Genomic DNA, 21,550 nt, shown 5'->3' with positions numbered 1-21,550 from the left:
TGTCGCAGACACGAAAGGAGGAAAAGCTGTGTACCTGGCATGTTTATACCAACTTCAATGGGTTGTGTGCATGACAGGTGTTTTCACTTAAATATTGTGACACATACAGCACCATCTATTGATAAACTTTCACACTATTTTTTTTCTTTTGCTATATGCTTTCCCTCTTCTCCGATAATATTCCATTGCAATTTGACATTGTTCTAACCAGTGGTGTTATTCCTACAGTGTTTTGAAAGTTTAACTTTGATTATAGTCACCTTCTATTAGAATATATGCAAAACTTTAAATATCTTGGAAGTGTGATAGAAACCGAATGGAAGAGCAGTGCAGAAATTAAACCAGAATATCAATGGCAAAAGAGGAATTTTACAGGAAAAGGAGAATTTGGATAAAGATTCGAGGAAAAGACTAATAAAATGTTTTGTATGGAATCTCCTCCTGTATGGTGCTGAAATGTGGACACTGAGGAAGAAAGATAGAGCAAGACTGGAGGCATTTGAGATGTGGACGTGGCAAAGGATGGAAAGAATAAATTTGATGAACAGAGTGGAAAATGAAGAGGTACTGAGACTAGTGTGAGAAGAAAGACAATTAATTACCACTTGATACAAAAGGAAGCAAGCAAAACAGTGCTGGACATGTATTAAGAAAGAAGGAAAACTAAAACTCTGTCCGAACAGGCCTTGGAAGGCCCAACGGTACCAATCAGCCATTGTGTCATCCTCAGCCCACAAGCATCACTGGATGCAGATATGGAGGGGCACGTAGTCAGCACGCCACTCTCCCGGTCGTATGTCAGTTTACGAGACTGGAACCGCTTCTTGTCAGTCAAGCAGCTCCTCTGTCTCACAAGGGCTGAGTGCACCCCGAAGAAAGGAGGAGGGGCTCATAAAAACAGTCTCGGAGGAACCTGTAGAATGCAAGAGAAGGTAAGGGAGGTAGAATGGAGACACAAAGAACCCGCTAATGTAGCAGAAAACTAATGATGATGATTCTTGAGAGTGTTCTCCCTTTTGTTATATTACTGCAAAAGATGTGAATGTTTAGCCTCTAAAATCCCCACTACAAATAGTGCTATGAAAATATACAATGGTCTGCCACAGGGAATAAAAGTTATTTCTTCATTTTCGCAGTTTTATAAATTCCTAAGGACATTCTTGTTAGGTCGCTGCTTCTATTCAGTGGCAGAATTTTTAGACAATGTGTAGTATTACAGACTTGATAGAAGAATATAAAAAAAGTTTGTCATAATCTTTGAGAGGTGTTGGTACTCATCAAAACAAGAAAAATAAGAACAATAAACATGTGTCTGGAAATGCATAAAGACGTTGTAGTAACACTGTTCACGTTATGTCGCACTTCACTTAGCGTAGACCAGGACTGTGTCCTAGGCATGCCCGATGTTGACTCACTGCGCTCAGACTGTCCTGCCAGAGTTGTTGTTGTTGTTCTTGTTGTTACGCCGGCAGAGGGCGCGTCCGAATTCTCGCGTGCCCTCTGGTGGACGGGACTCTACTTGCGGCAACTACCGTCCATGACGCGCCGTGCCAATGTGCGCCTCCCGCGATCTTTCTGGTGGCTACTACACTCCTCCTCCTTCGGGGGGTGAAGCCACTGTGATCCACTGCGTCGGAAGGTGGAGCGTCGGGCAGGAGCGATGACCTCCACATCCATAGGATGGCCGGAGTCGAGGGAATCTGCCAACCCTTGAGCTGGAACCTTCGAATACGGCTGGAAGTGACCCACACGAAGAGGCCCCCGTCGTCCCACAACCGGAGCCCGGGACAGAACGGGCGACAAGCTGTCGAACTCTGGATCCTGTTCCACCTCAGGAGGGGCAAGACCCAGTGGCGGGGACGAAGGGGAAGGGACGACCACAGGGGAACTAGCCCCCTGCGAAACCGGGCTGGTTAGGGGGGCCGGCTCTCGCTGGGGCAGCTCGAATGACGGCGATGCCAGTGCTGGAGCCACTGGAGGCTGCCGAGGCTGAGAACCATCACAGTGCAGCAGAGTCACAGCGGGGAGAGGAGGTAACGTCCCCTGTGAAACCAATACAGGTGCCGGCAATGGGGAAGCCGGTGTCCGAGAGGTCGGAGGGTGGGTGCCCGAACGTGGACGTAGCTGATTTTGGTGACGACGTACCACCCGGTCCCCCACCTGCAAAGTATAGAGCCGGCGGCCATGTCGGTGCAGGACCACCACCGGTATCTAACTTGGATTGCGACCAAACCCACGGGCCCAGACTGACATACCCAGTGGAAAGCCAGGTACTCCGTTTTGGGAAGACTGGCGAGGACCAGGCTGGAGGAGGTGCAGCAGAGTCCTAGGTTGACGCCCATGGAGGAGCTCTGCGGGGCTGCGGTCTCCCATTGGTGTGGTCCGGTATGCCGTCAAGAAAAACGTCAATGCTTCCTCTGCAGGAAATTCGTGCACATACTTTTTCATCTGCGTCTTAAAGGTGCGCACCATGCGCTCAGCTTCCCCATTCGATTGTGGATGGAAGGGGGGAGAGCAAACGTGCCGAATACCGAAGCACCTACAAAAATCCTGGAAGGTCTGCGAAAGAAACTGCGGTCCATTGTCCGAGACCAGGGTGATTGGCGGACCTTCCACAGAAAAGATTTTTGCTAGTGCCTGGATTGCAACGTCTGAAGTGGTTGAGGAGCAGCGAACCACATATGGGAATCGGGAATAAGCATCAATGACAATGAGCCAAAAGCCATTGAGAAACGGCCCCGCAAAATCGATGTGAACACGTTCCCACGCCTGGGTTGCCGGCGGCCATGAAGAGAACGCTGCCCTGGGAGATGCTTGTTGGCTCGCATACTGGGAACAGGCGGCCACCAAGTGCTCAATTTCTCTGTCAATACCGGGCCAGTACACATGTCTGCGAGCCAAGGTTTTAGTACGGGAAACACCCCAGTGCCCCGCATGTAATAACTTGAGGACCTCCCGTCGTAAACTTGCAGGAACAACCACGCGAGGAGCTGTATCATCGGTAGCCAGAAGGAGAACTCCTTCCAAGACCGAGAGACGGTCTCGTAGAAGAAAATAATTACGAAGAGGGTCCGAGGCCCGGTCTGGAGGGCGGGACGACCACCCCTGCTGAATGAGGCGAACTACTTGCCGGAGAACCGGGTCAGCCGCCGTTTCCCTGGCGACTCGAGAACTAGTGATCGGGAAGCCATCACCGCCTGGCGGGACGCCACATCCAAATGAAAACACAATCTCCTCTCGATCAAATGTAGGGTCCGGGCCCACCGGAAGACGGGAAAGAGCGTCGGCGTTGGCATGCTGGCCTGTAGGGCGAAAACGAATGTCATAATGGTACTTAGAGAGGAACAAGGCCCAGCGCTGTAGTCTGTGGGCCGCCCTATCCGGAATCTGAGAGGCGGGGCCAAATAACGATATTAACGGCTTATGGTCAGTGATTAACTGAAACTTCGTGCCATACAAGAAAGGGTGAAACTTGGTAACAGCGTAGACAATGGCCAAAGCCTCTTTTTCCACCTGGGAGTAATGGGCCTGCGCGGGACTAAGCGTTTTCGACGCAAACGCCAGTGGTTGCTCGGAACCATCTGCGTTGCGATGGGCCAGGACCGCCCCCACCCCATACTGCGAAGCATCCATAGCCAGGACCAACGGCTTATGGGGATCAAAAGTAGCCAAACAAGGGGCTGACGTGAGGAGGCCCTTCAACGAGGTGAACGCTCTCTCGCATGCAGGCGACCAATCAAAAGGAACACCCTTGTGCAGAAGGCAGTACAGGGGGTGGGCTATAGTGGAAGCCCTGGGAATGAACCGGTGGTAATAGGCTATCTTGCCTAAAAAAGCTTGTAACTCCTTCAGTGATGTGGGCCGAGGAAGGTTGACGATACCTTGGACCAAACTTCCTAGTGGCTGGATGCCATGCCGAGAGATGGTGTAGCCCACATACTCAATGGACGGTTGGAAGAAGGTTGACTTCTGAAGGTTGCAATGCAAGCCAACAGACCGGAATTTGAGAAAGAGGGTGCGAAGGTTGTGCAAGTGGTCCGTCATGCTGCGGCCCGTGACAATTATGTCATCCAGGTAATTAATACAATGAGGGATTGTCGACGTGACATGCTCAAGATAACGCTGGAATATCGCCGGGGCACTGGATATTCCAAAAGCCAACCGCTGGTATTGGTAAAGGCCAAACGGGGTGTTGACGACTGCCAGCCGTTTGGAGTCCTCATCAAGTGGTATCTGATGATAAGCCTCTGACAGATCGATTTTTGAAAAATAGTGGCCTCCCGCCACGGCGGAGAACAATTCATCAGCACGAGGCAAAGGATAGGTGTCCACCACCAATTGGGAATTAATGGTGGCCTTAAAATCGCCACAAAGACGTAATTTTCCCGAGGGCTTCTTGACAATAACGAGGGGCGAAGCCCACTCACTGGAAGAAATGGGAAGAACGACCCCTAGGGCTGTCAGCCGGTCTAGCTCTTCCTTTACCTGAGGGCGGAGAGCCAAGGGGATCTGCCTCGCGCGTGGAAAACGCGGGCGAGCCGACGCCTTCAACGTTAAGTGAGCTTCAAAATCTGAAACACGCCCCAGGCCCTCCTCAAAAATATCTGGAATGTCTGAGATCAAAGATTCCAATGAGTGATAGGGAACGTCTTTGGAGACCAACTGTATGGTGTCATCGATAGAAAAACCGAAAGCTTGAAAGGCATCCAGGCCAGAAAGGTTAGCGGAGCTCGCATCACTGACAACAATAAAAGTAATAGGCCGAGTGACTGATTTGTAAGTCACGTCGGTAGTGAATTGACCCAGTAGGGGAATGAACTGTTTACCATAACCGCGTAGACGCCGGTAAACTGGCGCCAACGGGGGCGATCCAAGGTCGGAATACGTTTGTGCATTCAACAACGAAACTGCCGCGCCCGTATCTACTTGCAGTTGTAACCGGCGCGACCGAACTGACACCTCGATAAAGAGTTTGCGTGCCGATGCGTCGGGAGCCTGGCCCGATGAAACTTCCTGAATGTCAACGGCCACGTCCTCTGTACTGGCTTCCTTCGATTCTTTTGAGGCTGAGCGGCAAACTTTAGCAATGTGACCGTTTTTATTACATTTGCGACAAACGGCCCAACGCTGGGGGCACTTCGACCGATCGTGATGTATATAGCACGACGCACAGGACGGCAACAGGGGCCGGCGGCCGGAATTCTGTTTACGCGCCACGCGGGAGCGGCCGTAACGGCCGGATTGTACCGCTCGCACGTCGTCCACCCCGGACACAGTGGACGCGGCCGCGCCGCCCTGAACCTCCGCGACGTCGCACCACGCTTCCAGCTGTTGACCTGCTGCGTGAGAGACTTCATACGATTGAGCAATGGACAGGACTTCTTCGAGGGAAGGGTCTTCTAACTGCAGGGCCCGTTGCCGGACCTCCCTATCAGGGGCCGAACGAACAATGACGTCGCGTACCATAACATGGGCATACGACTCCCGCGACTGCTCCTTGACAAAATGACACATGCGACTAAGACCGTGCAGGGTCGCGGCCCACGCCCGGTAAGACTGATGCGGCTGTTTCTTGCATTGATAGAACTCGACCCTAGCCCCCACAACATGCGTGCGGCGGCGATAATATGAAGACAGCAATGAACACAATGCGTCAAAAGACAAGGACGAGGGTTCCTGCAACGGCGCTAGCTGCCGCAAAACTTGATACAGCGAGGGAGATATCCAAGACAAGAAGAGAGCACGACATACCTCCGCATCGGCAACATGAAACGCCTGGAAATGCTGCCGAAGGCGATGTTCATATGCGTCCCAATCCTCCGCCGTCTCGTCATACGGGGGAAAGGGAGGAGGGAACGGCGCCGGAGCAGACGGCGTGGAGAGCAACGCCGGAAGCACTTGTTTCATGGTGGCAATGAGCTCCGTCTGCTGCGCAACCAAAACCCGCACCAAATCCTCCATGCCGTGGAGAAACTGCGAAACCGGAACAACGACGCAACACGCGAAAGAACGACCCTACTCGTCGCCAATAGTGTAGTAACACTGTTCACGTTACGTCGCACTTCACTTAGCGTAGACCGGGACTGTGTCCTAGGCATGCCCGATGTTGACTCACTGCGCTCAGCCTGTCCTGCCGGAGTTGTTGTTGTTGTTCTTGTTGTTACGCCGGCAGAGGGCGCGTCCGAATTCTCGCGTGCCCTCTGGTGGACGGGACTCTACTTGCGGCAACTACCGTCCATGACGCGCCGTGCCAATGTGCGCCTCCCGCGATCTTTCTGGTGGCTACTACAGACGTGGTTATAGGGGTGTTCAACATGGTGTCCATTCATGACAATGCACCCCTGTGCCCTCCGGCATATGGAGTGATGCATTCTTTGGAGTATATCTGATTGCTGTTATACCTGCTGGAATGCATTGAAGAAGTGACTGTATAGTGTCCGCACACCATTGACTGGCATGGCATAGAGCAATTCCTTCAAATGTCCCCATAACCAGAAGTCTAGAGGGACTGTGTTCTGTGGAATGAGCAAGCTAGGTTGTGGGTCCTTCCTGACCCATCGAGCAGTCCTGAAATGTGTGCGTCAGATGTTCACGCACATTGCAATGAAAGTGTGCTCGTGCGCCATCATGCATGAACCACATTTGTATTCATTACTACAATGGCACAGTCTCCAGCAAGGTAGGCAATACATTAACGAGAAAATCCAGATATGCAACCTAGTTAGTCTTTGTGGTAGCATCTATGGCCCTATGCCTGCCCATATGTAGATTTAGACTCAGTGTTGATGTTATCTTAATTGAATTGCTTGGGGATTTACATCTGCCCATTCATGATGGTTATGGAAATTCACAGCACCATCTCCTGTGAACTCTGCCTCATCAGTGGACTGTGGCACATTTCTACAATAGCCATTTAATGTATTGATAGAACCGCCATCTCCCATGATGATCATGTGGCCTTAGGGCCTGAAGGCTCTGTAGACGATATGAGTATAGCCATCGTACATGAAGTACCCCCAGATAAGAGAATGAGACATGCCTGCTGCTGCTGCTAATCATTGCACATGCTCCTAGGGGTTGGTCCTAGGTGTTTATTCCACCAAACATAGCACATGCTTCTCCATGTCAGGCATAGGACTGTGTGGGGCCTTCCACTATCAGTCTTCTGAAGTGCAAGGGTACCTGCATACCTCAGATGCTGGAAAAGTCTGCCAAACAGCTTATCAGAGGGCACTCTGCACTGTGGATATTTTTCAGTGTAGAGGGCATGGGTTTGCAGGCTATGTCCATTTGCTAAACAATAGCTGAATATCATATCCGCCATTTCACTTGTCAAGTAGTAGGCTTCCACTGCTAACAAATAGTGGAAGAGCCCAGCTACCGTAATGGTAGGTACAGTACTGTGAGTAAGACATCATAATACCCTGTTGACACATTTGATGGAGTGCCAATCTAATGACTGTGCTAATATTTGCAACCAAACATCACACAGTCCTTCTCATAAACTTGTATTTATCTTGGAACATATGCATTTCTGGACCCACATTTATTGGACTTATTTTTCTTGTTTTGATGAGCACTACCACCTCTCAATGTATTCAACACACACACACACAAATGATAAGCCAAAACATTATGAACACTGCCCACCGCAATGTCGTAATGTTGGATGCAGCTTGGTTGGCATTGCGGACACATGACACAGTAACAAAAGTATGTAAGTGGAGCAGACTCAGACAGGGGATGACCCTAGCAAAACTATGTGCTGCAAATAAGGAAATCCATTGAGATAAGCAACTTTCACAAAGGGCAGATTATTATTAGGCAGAGCCTGAGAAAGAGTATCTTGAAAACAGGAAAGCTGGTCGAATGTTCCCGCGCTACTGTTGAAAGAGCAAAATGCTGGTGCACACAAAAGTGTATTGGAGCACACTGTTCATTGTACATTGTTGAAACTGGAGCTCTGCAGTAGACCACCCCTATGTGTTCACATGTTGACCCAACAACATCATCAATTAAGATTGCAGTGAACGTGGGACCTTTGGAATTTGACTATTGATCAATGAAAATGTGTTGGCTCTTTGGGTGAATTCTTGCTACACTAGCTCAATGGTTGTCTCCAGGAATGCTGTCATTGATGTGAACTGTGGCTGATAATGTGCAGCCCGCCATGAATGCAGGCTGGTGGGAGCAGTATTAACTATGGGAGACATTCTCCTGCACTTGTATGGGACCTGTGGTAAGACACCCTGACAGCTGCAAACCACCTGCATCCCTTCATGCTTGATATCTTCCCTGATGGTGATGTCATCCTTCAGCAGTATAATTGCCCATGCCACAGAGCCAGAACTGTGCTAAAGTAGTTTGAGGAGCATTATAATGAACTCACATTGATCTCTCAGTGTCCAAATTTGCCTGCTGTAAACTCTATGGAATCCATCTGGGCACCATCACTGGATATGCAAATCAGCAGCCCATTATTTACACAAATTACATGACCTGTGCATAGACATCTAATGCCACATATCTCCACAAACCTACCAGCAAATTGTTGGCTCCCTGATATCAAGAATCAGTGATGCTTTTTATTCTTATAAATCATGTACTGTAGGTTCCATCACAAAGGAAATGTTCAGAAATGTAAAACGAATAAAGCTATACATTATCAATAAATGAGGAAATCAAAGATAATTTTTCAGTCTACTGTACTAACAATAAAATATTACTATAATGGTACTGCTTAGTGGTAGCCATGCTTAAGCTAAAAAAACTATAGTGCTGCTGGTTATTCTGCTATTAGTAGCTTAATATTTACATTATTAAAACAGTGGTTTTCAATAAAATATGTATTAATAGCTATAGACACTGAGTTATATTTACATTATGATTTCTCCTGTAGCTTTAGAATGAACACCTTTACTTGCCATTATAATGCATTATTTGCCGTGATACAGTTTTATAACAACCTTGACATGGAACCAACAGAACTTGTTAGTCCTTGAATCTAGACCTCTAACCTTTGGGGGGGGGGGGGGGGGGTGATGGGAGGGAGGCTATTTTGAAATTTTGACTTCTTAAAACGTTATTTTAATGCTTTTCTGAATGTTTTAAAAGTGAGAATACAACATAAGTACTGGTAGAAAACAAAGTTCCATCATATTACATCTCGAAATCTGTGATTCTGATTATTTTTTATCAGAAGTAGTGAGTGGTATGTGATTATTACTGTGCTTACTGTCACAAATCAAGATATTAAGACAATCCATGTAAAGGGTGACTAATGAGGTGTGTTTTTAATGTTCTGCAGAATTGGTAGGGATTCCCAATTTCTCTCTTTGTTAGGCCTTGTTGGATGTCTTCCAATCACAATATGTAATTCCATTCTGAAAACTACAGAAGAAGGCAAAGTCTACATGAAAATTTTATTTGTGTGCTGCATTGCAATTGTGCACATCCTACTTCAGGTAAAACTGATTACTATTGGCAACAAAAACCATTAAAGAACAAATGTACTGGAAAGTCAGTGTAAGAAATCTATGCTTCTTAGAAAAGCTTGTGCAAGATGGAAGATTACCTGCTTTCCACAATGTTCTTACTGCTTGCTTCTGATGAATAAACATTTTATTTACTTTAAATTCATGTCCTGGGAAATAATTTCACAGGACAATAGAGAACGAAAATATGCAGAAAAAGCTGAATTTCTTGTCTTTAGGTCAATACAATGAGAGATGCTTCTAAGGAATAACACACTGAACTGAACTACTTTATTAGTTACATGTAAGTTGGATCCATAAAATCTGTGATACTACTCGACCCCAAGAAATTCAAAACCGTATTTCATTCAGTGTATGATCATTACTGTCACCTCCTCATATTACCAGGTCATTGTTGGTGGTTCAAAAGTGCATAAATTATGTCTTTGCAGTATTAAGATTTAAACTGTTGGCTGTGAACCACTTCTAGGCACATTCAGCTGGTCTGTATTTGTTTATGTTACATGTGCACATCTGATTAATACCCTTGTGCCACCAGTTAACTTTAAAGTTTTTGAACTGTCTTTTATAATCATTGGTAGGTCATTTATGCAGTTTAAAAACAAGAATGAGTGAAATACGGATTCTAGTGACACTCCATATACAGGGTGTCCACAATGAGACTCCAACATTTGAACTCATAAAATCTGAGAGGAAACACAATTTATTGACAAACAAATACAGGGAAATCATACAGCAGCTCATCAAGTTTTCATACACAGGTGGACGGTTCAGTACACTTGAACATGGGCACTACGGGTAGTGTGAAGAATATCAAGTCTTTCGATTTCGTGCCATGTGTTGCGGAGCATCTGTTCTGTGACACAGTTGATGACAACTCTTATGCGCTGTTTCAAGTCTTGCAGGTCCTTTACTGGTGTAACGTATACCCGGTCTTTCACATAACCCCACAAGAAAAATCGAGTGGGGTTATGTCAGGCATACGTGGCGGCCAAGGAATTGGACCTCCAAGGCCAATATATCGTTGCGGGAATGTGTCATTTAAAAATTTTCGGACATCAAGGCCCCAATGGGGTGGTGCACCATCCTGTTGAAACATCACATTTGGCTGTAGGTCTGTTATTTGTGGCACGGAAAATTGTTCCAACATGTCCAGGTAGATGGCTCCATCCACAGTCGGCTCCCAAAGAAAAACGGCCCAACAATGCGATTTATCATCAAACCACACCACACATTAACTTTCAGGCTGTCGCGCATGTGTTCCCTAGGTGCATGTGGATTTTTGGACCGCCAGATGTGCACATTCTGACAAATGATAGCTCCTGACATGTAAAAGGTTGCCTTGTCAGCAAACATCATGCGTGATAAAAATGTCTCGTCCACGGCAATGTGATCTAACATGACACATGCAAATTCTTCTCTGGTCTATCATCAGGTTTGATTTCTTGCACAACCTGCACTTTATATGCGTACAAACTTAATCGCTAATGAAGCACTTTCTGCACTGTTGAACGTTTCATATGAAGTTCTCATGCTGCCTGTCACACTGACTTCTGTGGACTTTGTTAGAATGACCGTCGCACTTGTTCCACATGATGTTCGCTGATCCCATGCCCTTTCACAACACTCCCAGTAGCCAAAAACTGATCACACCACTTCTTTATAGTCTTGAATGATGGGGGCGCTTTGTTGTAAACTCGACGAAAGTTTCTTTGCACTTGGGTCACCAATTTTGTCTCTGCATACCACCAGACCACTTGTGCATGCTCCTTCATATCCTCCATTTTGCTAAAACAATTGATTGCAGCTCCACTACGGCCACTTGGCGTATCAAATTTGCACACCACAAACTTGTTGAGTTGCTCTGTCTGCCTCTTCAGGATTCACAGGTCCACCATCTGAAATGAGAAAGATATAGGATATTAAAATGTTGGAATCTCATTGTGGACACCCTGTATTATGTCCTCCCACTCTGAGTTTCATGCCTGTGACACAATCCATCAGTTAGACCTTCTGCTTTCTGTTATGTAGGTGATACTCCAGCCGTGTGAGAGGGATGCCACTGATGTCAATGCACTTTAGTTTGTTGAATAGAATTCTGTGATCTATGCAATCAAAGGCTTTGGCAAATCACAGAATATGCCAAAAACTTAATTTTTCTCATCTGGCTCTGTTTATTTGTTAGGTATTGTTTGCTCTTCCTGTGGAAAATTCTTCATGAAAGCCAAACTCAGAGGCAGCTAACAAGTTCTGCACAGTCCAATGAGTTAGTATTCTATCACAGGCATCGTTTGTCAAACGTTTTTTGAAAGATTGGAAAGAGTGAGATAAGTCTGTAATACTGGGCAGTTTACTTACCTTCAGTTTTGTTGATGGGTGTTACTGCAGCATATTTAAATTTTTTTCAGGAAATATGTGTCAGGTCATTAATTGATTACAAAGTAGCTTAAGGGTAATAAAGGTAAGTTAGCATAAGATTTAAATATTCTGCTAGAAATACCATCAATAGCAAGAAGGATTAATTTTATTATCTGCTTAGGGGCTATATTTTTAAAATCAATGTCTGTTATTGGTGCATGCAGTATCTGCATTATACATCTAATATGCCTATATTTTGTTGTTTATTACAGGTTGCAGTGTTGGCTACCACTGTGAGGAAGTAATCATTAAATTTGGTTACCATTTCTACCAGAACCAGTTTCCACGGTTCAGTTACATTTGTGCCATTACCGTTTAATAATGTTCCATATAGGCTTTGCTTTATTCCTGCTCTACCCCATACATGTCCATAATGTGTCTTGAGTTACTTTGAAGCATTTGTTATACAATGTTAGTTTTCTATGACCTGTTAATATGACTAATGTTCAGCGATGATGATACCTTAATCACTGATAGATCATATGGAAATAAGTTTTTTTGTTTCCCCTGATTTTTTGTTAGTTGCCACTAAATCCCCAACTTGTTTCTAAATCCTTTCCTCAGTTCTTTCTCTATTGCCTTTACAGATATTCTGCATTAGCTCAGTGTTTTCTGTGATCACAATTCTCTCTTAGATAGGTTATCAACTAGTTCACTGCTGATCACTCCTTTATGAACTGTAATCCATCTTAAATCTGCATGACAGTTGTGCATTTGCTGTCTCCTTATTTTGCATAATATTTCATATAGTAAGAAGTAAAGGTTCTTCAGTTTCCATAAGGGATCCAATGTTGTTCTGCAATCAGTATGAACTACAGCTATTCTCTCATTTTTCATTACATCTGTCATTGACTTGACAACATTTAGAATGGAAAACTGTACTGCTTGGTTATTTAAGAATTCGTTGGGCAAGTTAAGATGTAATAGGTAAGCTAAGTACTGATAAATATTACAATTCCTGAACATACTATTTCATGTGATTTGCTTCAGTCTGTATTAACTTCAGTACAGTGATGCTTCTTTTCTTCCCACTCAGTTATTACTGAACAGTTCACCGACTGCTGGCAAGTTCTGCACTTAACTATAATGGCTATAATCTATTTGCTGTCTTTAGATTTAATGTTATAATATTTGACCATGTTGCATATTTTAATAGTTAGCTACAGATGTGAGGCCTATTGAAACAGATGTGAGGCCTATTGAAACACATAGTGCTTCCTTTGATGTTGTCCTTTATCCTTTTTAGTATCTTCAAACAGATTAAGCATTATGCTCTGCTAATTTTAGTGCAGTTGTGTTGATGCTAATATGCTATTACCCACATTGGCCATTGTGATACAATGTTTCAACAACACATGTTCTTTTTGTTGTGGCCTAATGGAGTACAGAATGTTGATATGTGACTAGAGCTTACAGATCAAAACTTGTATTGCATTTTCTAATGTCATGTTTGTTTTCCGTACTTAAAAGATGTGACTTACATCATACTCACTATTCATCAAGAGCATGAGGGGTTAAAAGATTAATACCAAGAGGTAGTTTATCTCATAGCACATGCCATGGACCCTGAGCTGCCAAATATCTCAGTTACACTGCCACCCAGCTTATGTAAGAAATGAATATTATGTTACTTCCTTGCCTTTTTGCGTCCTCACCCACAAAATCGTCATCATCACGATCTGGACATCCACATTGTTAATCAAAGTATTGTTGGTTGATGTGCCCTTGCAGAAAATATTATAGGCTGCTAAGCAAAACAATCTTGTAACCACAATATCCCTAAATGTGACAGCTATTCATTTGAATTAAGGTTAATGATAATCTAGCTTTTCCATAGAACAGTGAAATTTCTAGCTGCCTTCACAAAGCATGCACTGCGAAGTATCATGAAATTTTGCTTTGTCCAGAGGTGTAAATATTATGAATTTGTAATGTAACACATTTTACATTTTAATGTCATCTCTAAGAATTTATTTCCAGTTTGAGGCAAACTGTATACGCCAGCACCTACAACGGCTGGCAATTTCAGTTCTGATAATTCAGGCAATGGTAAATCCTAAATCAGTAAATCTCTTACTTTTAATTTGAAGTGAAAACAGTGCTTGGGAGAACAAGTCACCAAATATTCTGAGGGTGTGCCTCCAGTGGCCTACTCCTCAATTAAATATGCACTGTAATTGAAAAATTTCAAGAAACATGTTCAAATTTGCATAAATATAACAATATAGTCTAGCTTAGGAAACTTTGTCACATTACTTTTTACTGCATCTGTTCAATAAGAAAATAGATGGGAGTATAGGCCAATGCAAACTGTTAGTATACATATTTTCTAAAAACTGAACCGTGTTATGCATTCTGATTAACAAAGTGAGACTAGGTTGGCTGTCAAGTATTATTATGTTGAGAGAAAATGAAGTAAGTTTTGTTTGCATTATTCATCTCAGAAACTAGTATGTTTGTCATTGGAGTTGCCATCATAATTTTCCACTTACTACGAAGTGTCATAAAAATGATGTAAAGTCTTGTTAAACACATACCACAGAACAGTGATCATGGAACTGTGGACAAAACCAGTGAGAAAGCTATGTGCTCAGTAATAGAATTATCAAAAAGAAAAGTTTGGATGATTTCAAAACTTTGATGTTTACTTTTGAATGCCTACAAATATCTGAAGACATGGCACCAAGTGATGCATTAAGTTGCATGTTCAAGATCCTTAAAGAAAAATTTGATAAGAAAAATCCAGTAGACAAATCAAAAGTATTGCAAAAAATTGGAAAAGAAAGCTTATGAAGCACCCCTAGACTGTGTAATTATATGTTGAATAGCAACCTAGAACTGGATAATAAGGTTACACTCAAAATATACCGCTGGAAAAAAACTGCAGGACCAAGAATGAGTTATGTGACATAAATGAAAGTTTGTAGACATATTCTACATCTGAAATATGATATCCATTCTAATTTCATGCTCATTGCATAAGAGTGGCACTAGAGGCACCACTATGAGGATGCAAATCCGGTTTGCTTTAAATAGATGCTGTTGTGACTGTTAGTTACCTTTGAGATTGGATGTTGTGAGTTGATACTAGTCAAGAATGCCTGTAAGTTGATGAAGATGCCATCATCAACAATTCACCGAGTTTGAACAAGATCATGTAATATGGCTACGAGAATCTAGATGTTCATTCTGATATATTGCAGAAAGACTTGGCTGGAATGTAATCACAGTACATAATTGCTGGAAGCAGTAGTCATGGGAATGTATGGTCACAAAAAAGACCAGGCTCCAGACAGCTACGTGGCACTACTGACAGGGAACACCATCGTGTTTAGCCTATGGCTCTGGTGCATTGTACTGCATTTTGAGTAGCAGTTGGCACCATGGTGACACAGCAAACTGTTACAAATGCATTCAACATCCTGGCAGTTACACCCATTGTTAATGTACCAGAATTTCGCATTTGCAATGGCTTATCCCACACTTACATTAGCACATGATCTTGCAATGTTAATGTTAATCACTTAAATATGTTACCTAGACAAATGTATTCTGGAAATTACATTACCCTACATTAATTATTTTTTAGTGTTTTGATTGTTTTCTATCAGTATATTTTAAATAAAACTTCCATAGTCTCCCAAATCTCCAAGTTCTTCTCTAAGTGTCTTGCAGAATGTATAAAGAAACTATGTACTGACTGAATGAATATTTCCTACTTTTGCTTTCAATTTTTTTCCTTATTCCAAATTATATGACAGGATGATGAGCATTTTTTGGAAAATATTATATTTAAGTATTTCTTTTGATTATTGTTTTGCATAATGCACAAGTTAATTACTGCCATTCCTAAATGTAATGAATGTAGGGGACTATGATATAGGGATGTAGACGGTGTGACATGTGGAACTTTGGGTTGGTCTGGGAAGCATGCACAGACAGCTGATGCAGCTAAGGCGACCGCCCATAAGTGTAAAATCGGGGTTCGAAACCCAGTCTGGCACAAATTTTCATATGTCACTAATATATACCTAACACTGCTGATGCCAAGATTTTCCCTTTCAGTGAAGTTATTTTGATCTAAGTGAAGTGTTTACTTTAGGTGGCGAAATGTATTGCAAAACTGTATTGGATAATGAATTTAATGTCTAGTATCGAGCACTTCATATTTGGCATTTTGCATGTTCCTTGGCACGTTACAACCGGTACACATGAAATGCATTGTTCAAATACTGAATAATCAGATAACTGCAGCTACAGACACTCACTATGTGAATGCATTTAATTACAATCACCTACAAGCTAAAATTATCAACAAAATAGAAGGGGAACAAGTAAAGAATGAAAACAATGTTAATTACATTAGAAAAGCTGCAGTCCGTTGAAGGCAGTATGGGACCTGCCCATCAAACCGAAGAAAAACACTGCCTCTTGCTCAAGTACCTGTAGTACGCATCAACCAGTATTTTATGGGGCTAGTGGAAAGTACTATAGGTGGAGTAAATGACTTAGGAATAAATACTGAAATTTCTGTGAAACCTAGAAACCAGTGCAGCATGCAAAATTGGAAGAGGATGCATCAAATGTCATTGTAAAAATATATACATCATTAATGAGCCTGATATTTATGGCAAGTTCTGTATTATATGAAAACGGATAGTTGATAAAACTGTTAAACTGCTAACTTCAGGAAATAAATCTACTGGAAATTCCCAGACCTCTCAAAATTGTTACGCTTTCACGAGTCCTTATCTCCTGAGGAAATTGAAAAGCATTATAAAAGAACAGTACCTTCTGGCAGTCTGTTATACCTTATTTAAGAGCCACATCAGCTATGGGCTACTATGAGGCCACTCTGCAGGATGTAGGAATGTGCTTGTGCTTCAGGAGGAGGCAGTGAGGATCATAATTTCTAACAAAAACAAGCCGAGATGTCAACTTATCAAGACACAGGATAGCTACCCAACAGTGTTCATAAAAATGCTTAGTGCACTATTTAAAAAAATGTTCAATGCAAAAACGTTGAGCGATGTAAAAGAACATCCATTCACTCAGCAGACGGATTTTTTTTTTTTAGTCACAGAACAGTGACTACATAATTTGCAACTCAGTTCCATGACATTGGTAACAATACTGCTATTTTAGTTTAATATTATTATAATGTTAATTCTGTTGTTCTGTTATTATTGTAGATTAATACAATCCTGACACAGTTCATTCAGTCTTCACTGGGAAATGATCATAAATGGTTTTAAAATTTTGAATGTTAATTTCAGAAGGGATCTGGAGAGCACTGGTACTGGAGGAGGGCCTACTTCTTTATGAGAGTGCTGAGGAACACAACACAAATTGCAGAGATGTAGTATTTGATGTATGCTTTCTTTTTCTTTGTTTAAATGTCCTTCTGTGCCTGTTTTGTCTAAATTTGGTGACTAATGGTTAAATCTGCAGGTGGATATTAGAGTTGAAAGATATCTGTGTATCAGTGCATAAATATCTACATCTTTTCATATTCTTCCTGTTAATGTAAAGTGCAACTGAGATGGAAACTCTTAATCAAATCAGAATTACCTGGTGTTTGAATCGAGACACAACTGAGCTCCCACCTGAGCAACTCACATCCTTGACATGTTATTCCTTAGCCACTTCAGCAGGTTAACATTTTTTATTGGAAAGGGACACTAAACACAGGGCAACAATTAAGTGTGTTTTCCTTTCTTTGTAACTGGAACTATTGACAGTCTACTGTGTTGGGTAATTATAGTATTTTGTCTAATTTATTAGTGTTGGCAGATGCTGCAAAGTGAAGCATCTGTTAGTACTTAAAATAGTGAAACAAAATTCTCTTATACATTATTTTCAAGTAAATAGAAATGAAATAAAACAAAACATTACAGCAATGAGAACACATTGCTAAAAAGGGGCCCCACTGTTAGTGCTAAGGGCTCCTATGTGATAAAACCCTCCACCATCACCATTAAATGGAATACATGGTTGGAAGTGTGTTTATCGGCAATAATTTTCAGGCAGTAAGCAGGTATCTGGCTGCCTTACCAGATGACTCTTGAGCTGTAAGATACACTAAAGACCTATCAGGTAAACAACATCTAATACTGTAGTTTAACTTTGTCATACACAGATATCCTTCCTGACAAAAGCTGTGAGGTAACTGGTTGGGGCGTGTTTTAAGAAAGATGCACAGTAGACCAATTTGGCAGATGTGAAGGGCGTGCTAGAAGTTATTGGAAAACAGGAATACAGCATGGCAAAGAACACGAATATTAGTTAACATTCAAAAACAAAATATTCATTTCTTTTGTCTGTTGAATGTTATTTGTTTCAACAGTTTCCCGAATAGTGACTGAAGCAGGTAAGTGCCTTCTGTTGTATGTCTCATTAAATTTTTCAATGTTTGAGTGATTTGTTTTAGGATGTTATGATTTATTGGCTTGTATTTCCATCACAAATTAAATTTTTAATTTGAAATTGACATCTTTCACTCTCACTTTGGGTCTAAAAACCTCAGGTCTAGTGATTACATCAAACTGTTTCAAAGAAAACCACTAATTCATACCATATTTATGGTGACACAATCAAAACACTTATTAGTCATACCTGCAATAGTAATCTCATATGAAGGTGATCTACTGCTTGACATGCAGCTGCCTTGAAATATTTCATGGTTCTGCAAATAACAAAGGTCATGAACTCTTGTATCATAATGAATGGCATGATAAATGTAACGGTGATGATTTTTACCGCCATTCATTTTTTAACTTAACCATGAAGTGCAAACACCTGTGCAATTTTCTGCTGGTAGGTTAAATATTCAGATAGAAAGCAAACCTAATCCTATGTAATAATAATCTCTTTGACAACTGCACTACTTGTTGACTTGGATTGTATTTCTCTGATTTCTGCAGTGATTTTGTATGCAACTCATCGCATTTAAGCTTTACATACAGTGCATTACTTATGAAACTGAATTGTGAACAAAGCCTAGTATGTCATGTTTATTTAGCTTTATTTTGTCAAATAGCCACTGACTTACATTTTTTCCAAAATATCCTAATTTTATGACAAAACAATTGGATAGTTATGTTAGACCATTGATTTTTCTCTGCTAATTTCGGTAACACAGCTACATGGGGAAAGCAAAAAATTGATCTTAGTCTTTTTCAGTGTATGCCTTATAAGTTCCTTTTACTATTTAGTACTGAATTACAGGAAGATGTGCTCCAGGCAAGTTATTAAATGTTTACTATGGAAAAATACAAAATCAATTGGCTTTGCTACAGCCTGATGATAATACACTCCTGGAAATGGAAAAAAGAACACATTGACACCGGTGTGTCAGACCCACCATACTTGCTCCGGACACTGCGAGAGGGCTGTACAAGCAATGATCACACGCACGGCACAGCGGACACACCAGGAACCGCGGTGTTGGCCGTCAAATGGCGCTAGCTGCGCAGCATTTGTGCACCGCCGCCGTCAGTGTCAGCCAGTTTGCCGTGGCATACGGAGCTCAGTCTTTAACACTGGTAGCATGCCGCGACAGCGTGGACGTGAACCGTATGTGCAGTTGACGGACTTTGAGCGAGGGCGTATAGTGGGCATGCGGGAGGCCGGGTGGACGTACCGCCGAATTGCTCAACACGTGGGGCGTGAGGTCTCCACAGTACATCGATGTTGTCGCCAGTGGTCGGCGGAAGGTGCACGTGCCCGTCGACCTGGGACCGGACCGCAGCGACGCACGGATGCACGCCAAGACCGTAGGATCCTACGCAGTGCCATAGGGGACCGCACCGCCACTTCCCAGCAAATTAGGGACACTGTTGCTCCTGGGGTATCGGCGAGGACCATTCGCAACCGTCTCCATGAAGCTGGGCTACGGTCCCGCACACCGTTAGGCCGTCTTCCGCTTACGCCCCAACATCGTGCAGCCCGCCTCCAGTGGTGTCGCGACAGGTGTGAATGGAGGGACGAATGGAGATGTGTCGTCTTCAACGATGAGAGTCGCTTCTGCCTTGGTGCCAATGATGGTCGTATGCGTGTTTGGCGCCGTGCAGGTGAGCACCACAATCAGGACTGCATACGACCGAGGCACACAGGGCCAACACCCGGCATCATGGTGTGGGGAGCGATCTCCTACACTGGCCGTACACCACTGGTGATCGTCGAGCGGACACTGAATAGTGCACGGTACATCCAAACCGTCATCGAACCCATCGTTCTACCATTCCTAGACCGGCAAGGGAACTTGCTGTTCCAACAGGACAATGCACGTCCGCATGTATCCCGTGCCACCCAACGTGCTCTAGAAGGTGTAAGTCAACTACCCTGGCCAGCAAGATCTCCGGATCTGTCCCCCATTGAGCATGTTTGGGACTGGATGAAGCGTCGTCTCACGCGGTGTGCACGTCCAGCACGAACGCTGGTCCAACTGAGGCGCCAGGTGGAAATGGCATGGCAAGCCGTTCCACAGGACTACATCCAGCATCTCTACGATCGTCTCCATGGGAGAATAGCAGCCTGCATTGCTGCGAAAGGTGGATATACACTGTACTAGTGCCGACATTGTGCATGCTCTGTTGCCTGTGTCTATGTGCCTGTGGTTCTGTCAGTGTGATCATGTGATGTATCTGACCCCAGGAATGTGTCAATAAAGTTTCCCCTTCCTGGGACAATGAATTTACGGTGTTCTTATTTCAATTTCCAGGAGTGTAGTTCGATACTCGCAAACTTATAAAAACCTATAGTTGAACTATCTATATGCATGAGAAAGTTTGTGCAGAAACCTCAGAGAGTGAATCCTACTAGCACTTTATTTTTGTCCCTTACGTGGTTGCGCATCCCTTGATATAGCCGAGACCACAGGTCATCTGGGGAACAAAACGAAACATATACTGACGTGCATATTTCTCTACTATCTTTGACGGACTTGTGTACTTCTAAGAAATGAGAACTTCTTCTTCAGTAATATAACGGGATACGTCCATCGACCGTGGTGTGCAGTGGACTGTGGTAATAGTTTCAGCCTACAGTTATTCTGTAGACAGTAAAAGTCAGTGAAAGCAATGAGCTACGAATTTTTATATTACATTTTAGCAAGTTAAGCTTTATGTATACTATCAGCTCAGATTGAAACAATAATGTTGCAGTGTACAGTCTAACGAAAAGTCACAGTGATTATGAAACATCTGAAATTCATTGTGGAGGAAACAGGTCTCAAATGAGAAGAGAATGAGTGTGTTAACCAATGGAACAATGAAACTGGTGTGTGATGTATCTAACCCCAGGAATGTGTCAATAAAGTTTCCCCTTCCTGGGACAATGAATTCACGGTGTTCTTATTTCAATTTCCAGGAGTGTATTATGTGGACAATATTGTATCACATGAGTTGAATGCATAGAGGAATATGAAATGGAGATAATTGTCACTACGGCAAGTATGATGATTACTAACCAATTTTCATTGCATATTTAGTGTTTCCTGGCAGGTTCCTATGTCACGTCATATGTTCCTAGGAGATTATGGTCCTGCATGGTGTATTGTATATTTCCTGTCAGATTCCTTAGAGAAACGTATATGTCAAGCCTCTTACCTCTGTAGGAGACTAAGGCTTCACATATTG

This window comes from Schistocerca cancellata, chromosome 2 (genome assembly GCF_023864275.1).
Source record: "Schistocerca cancellata isolate TAMUIC-IGC-003103 chromosome 2, iqSchCanc2.1, whole genome shotgun sequence".
NCBI classification, from domain to species: domain Eukaryota; kingdom Metazoa; phylum Arthropoda; class Insecta; order Orthoptera; family Acrididae; genus Schistocerca; species Schistocerca cancellata.
This window is presented reverse-complemented; position numbering follows the sequence as displayed.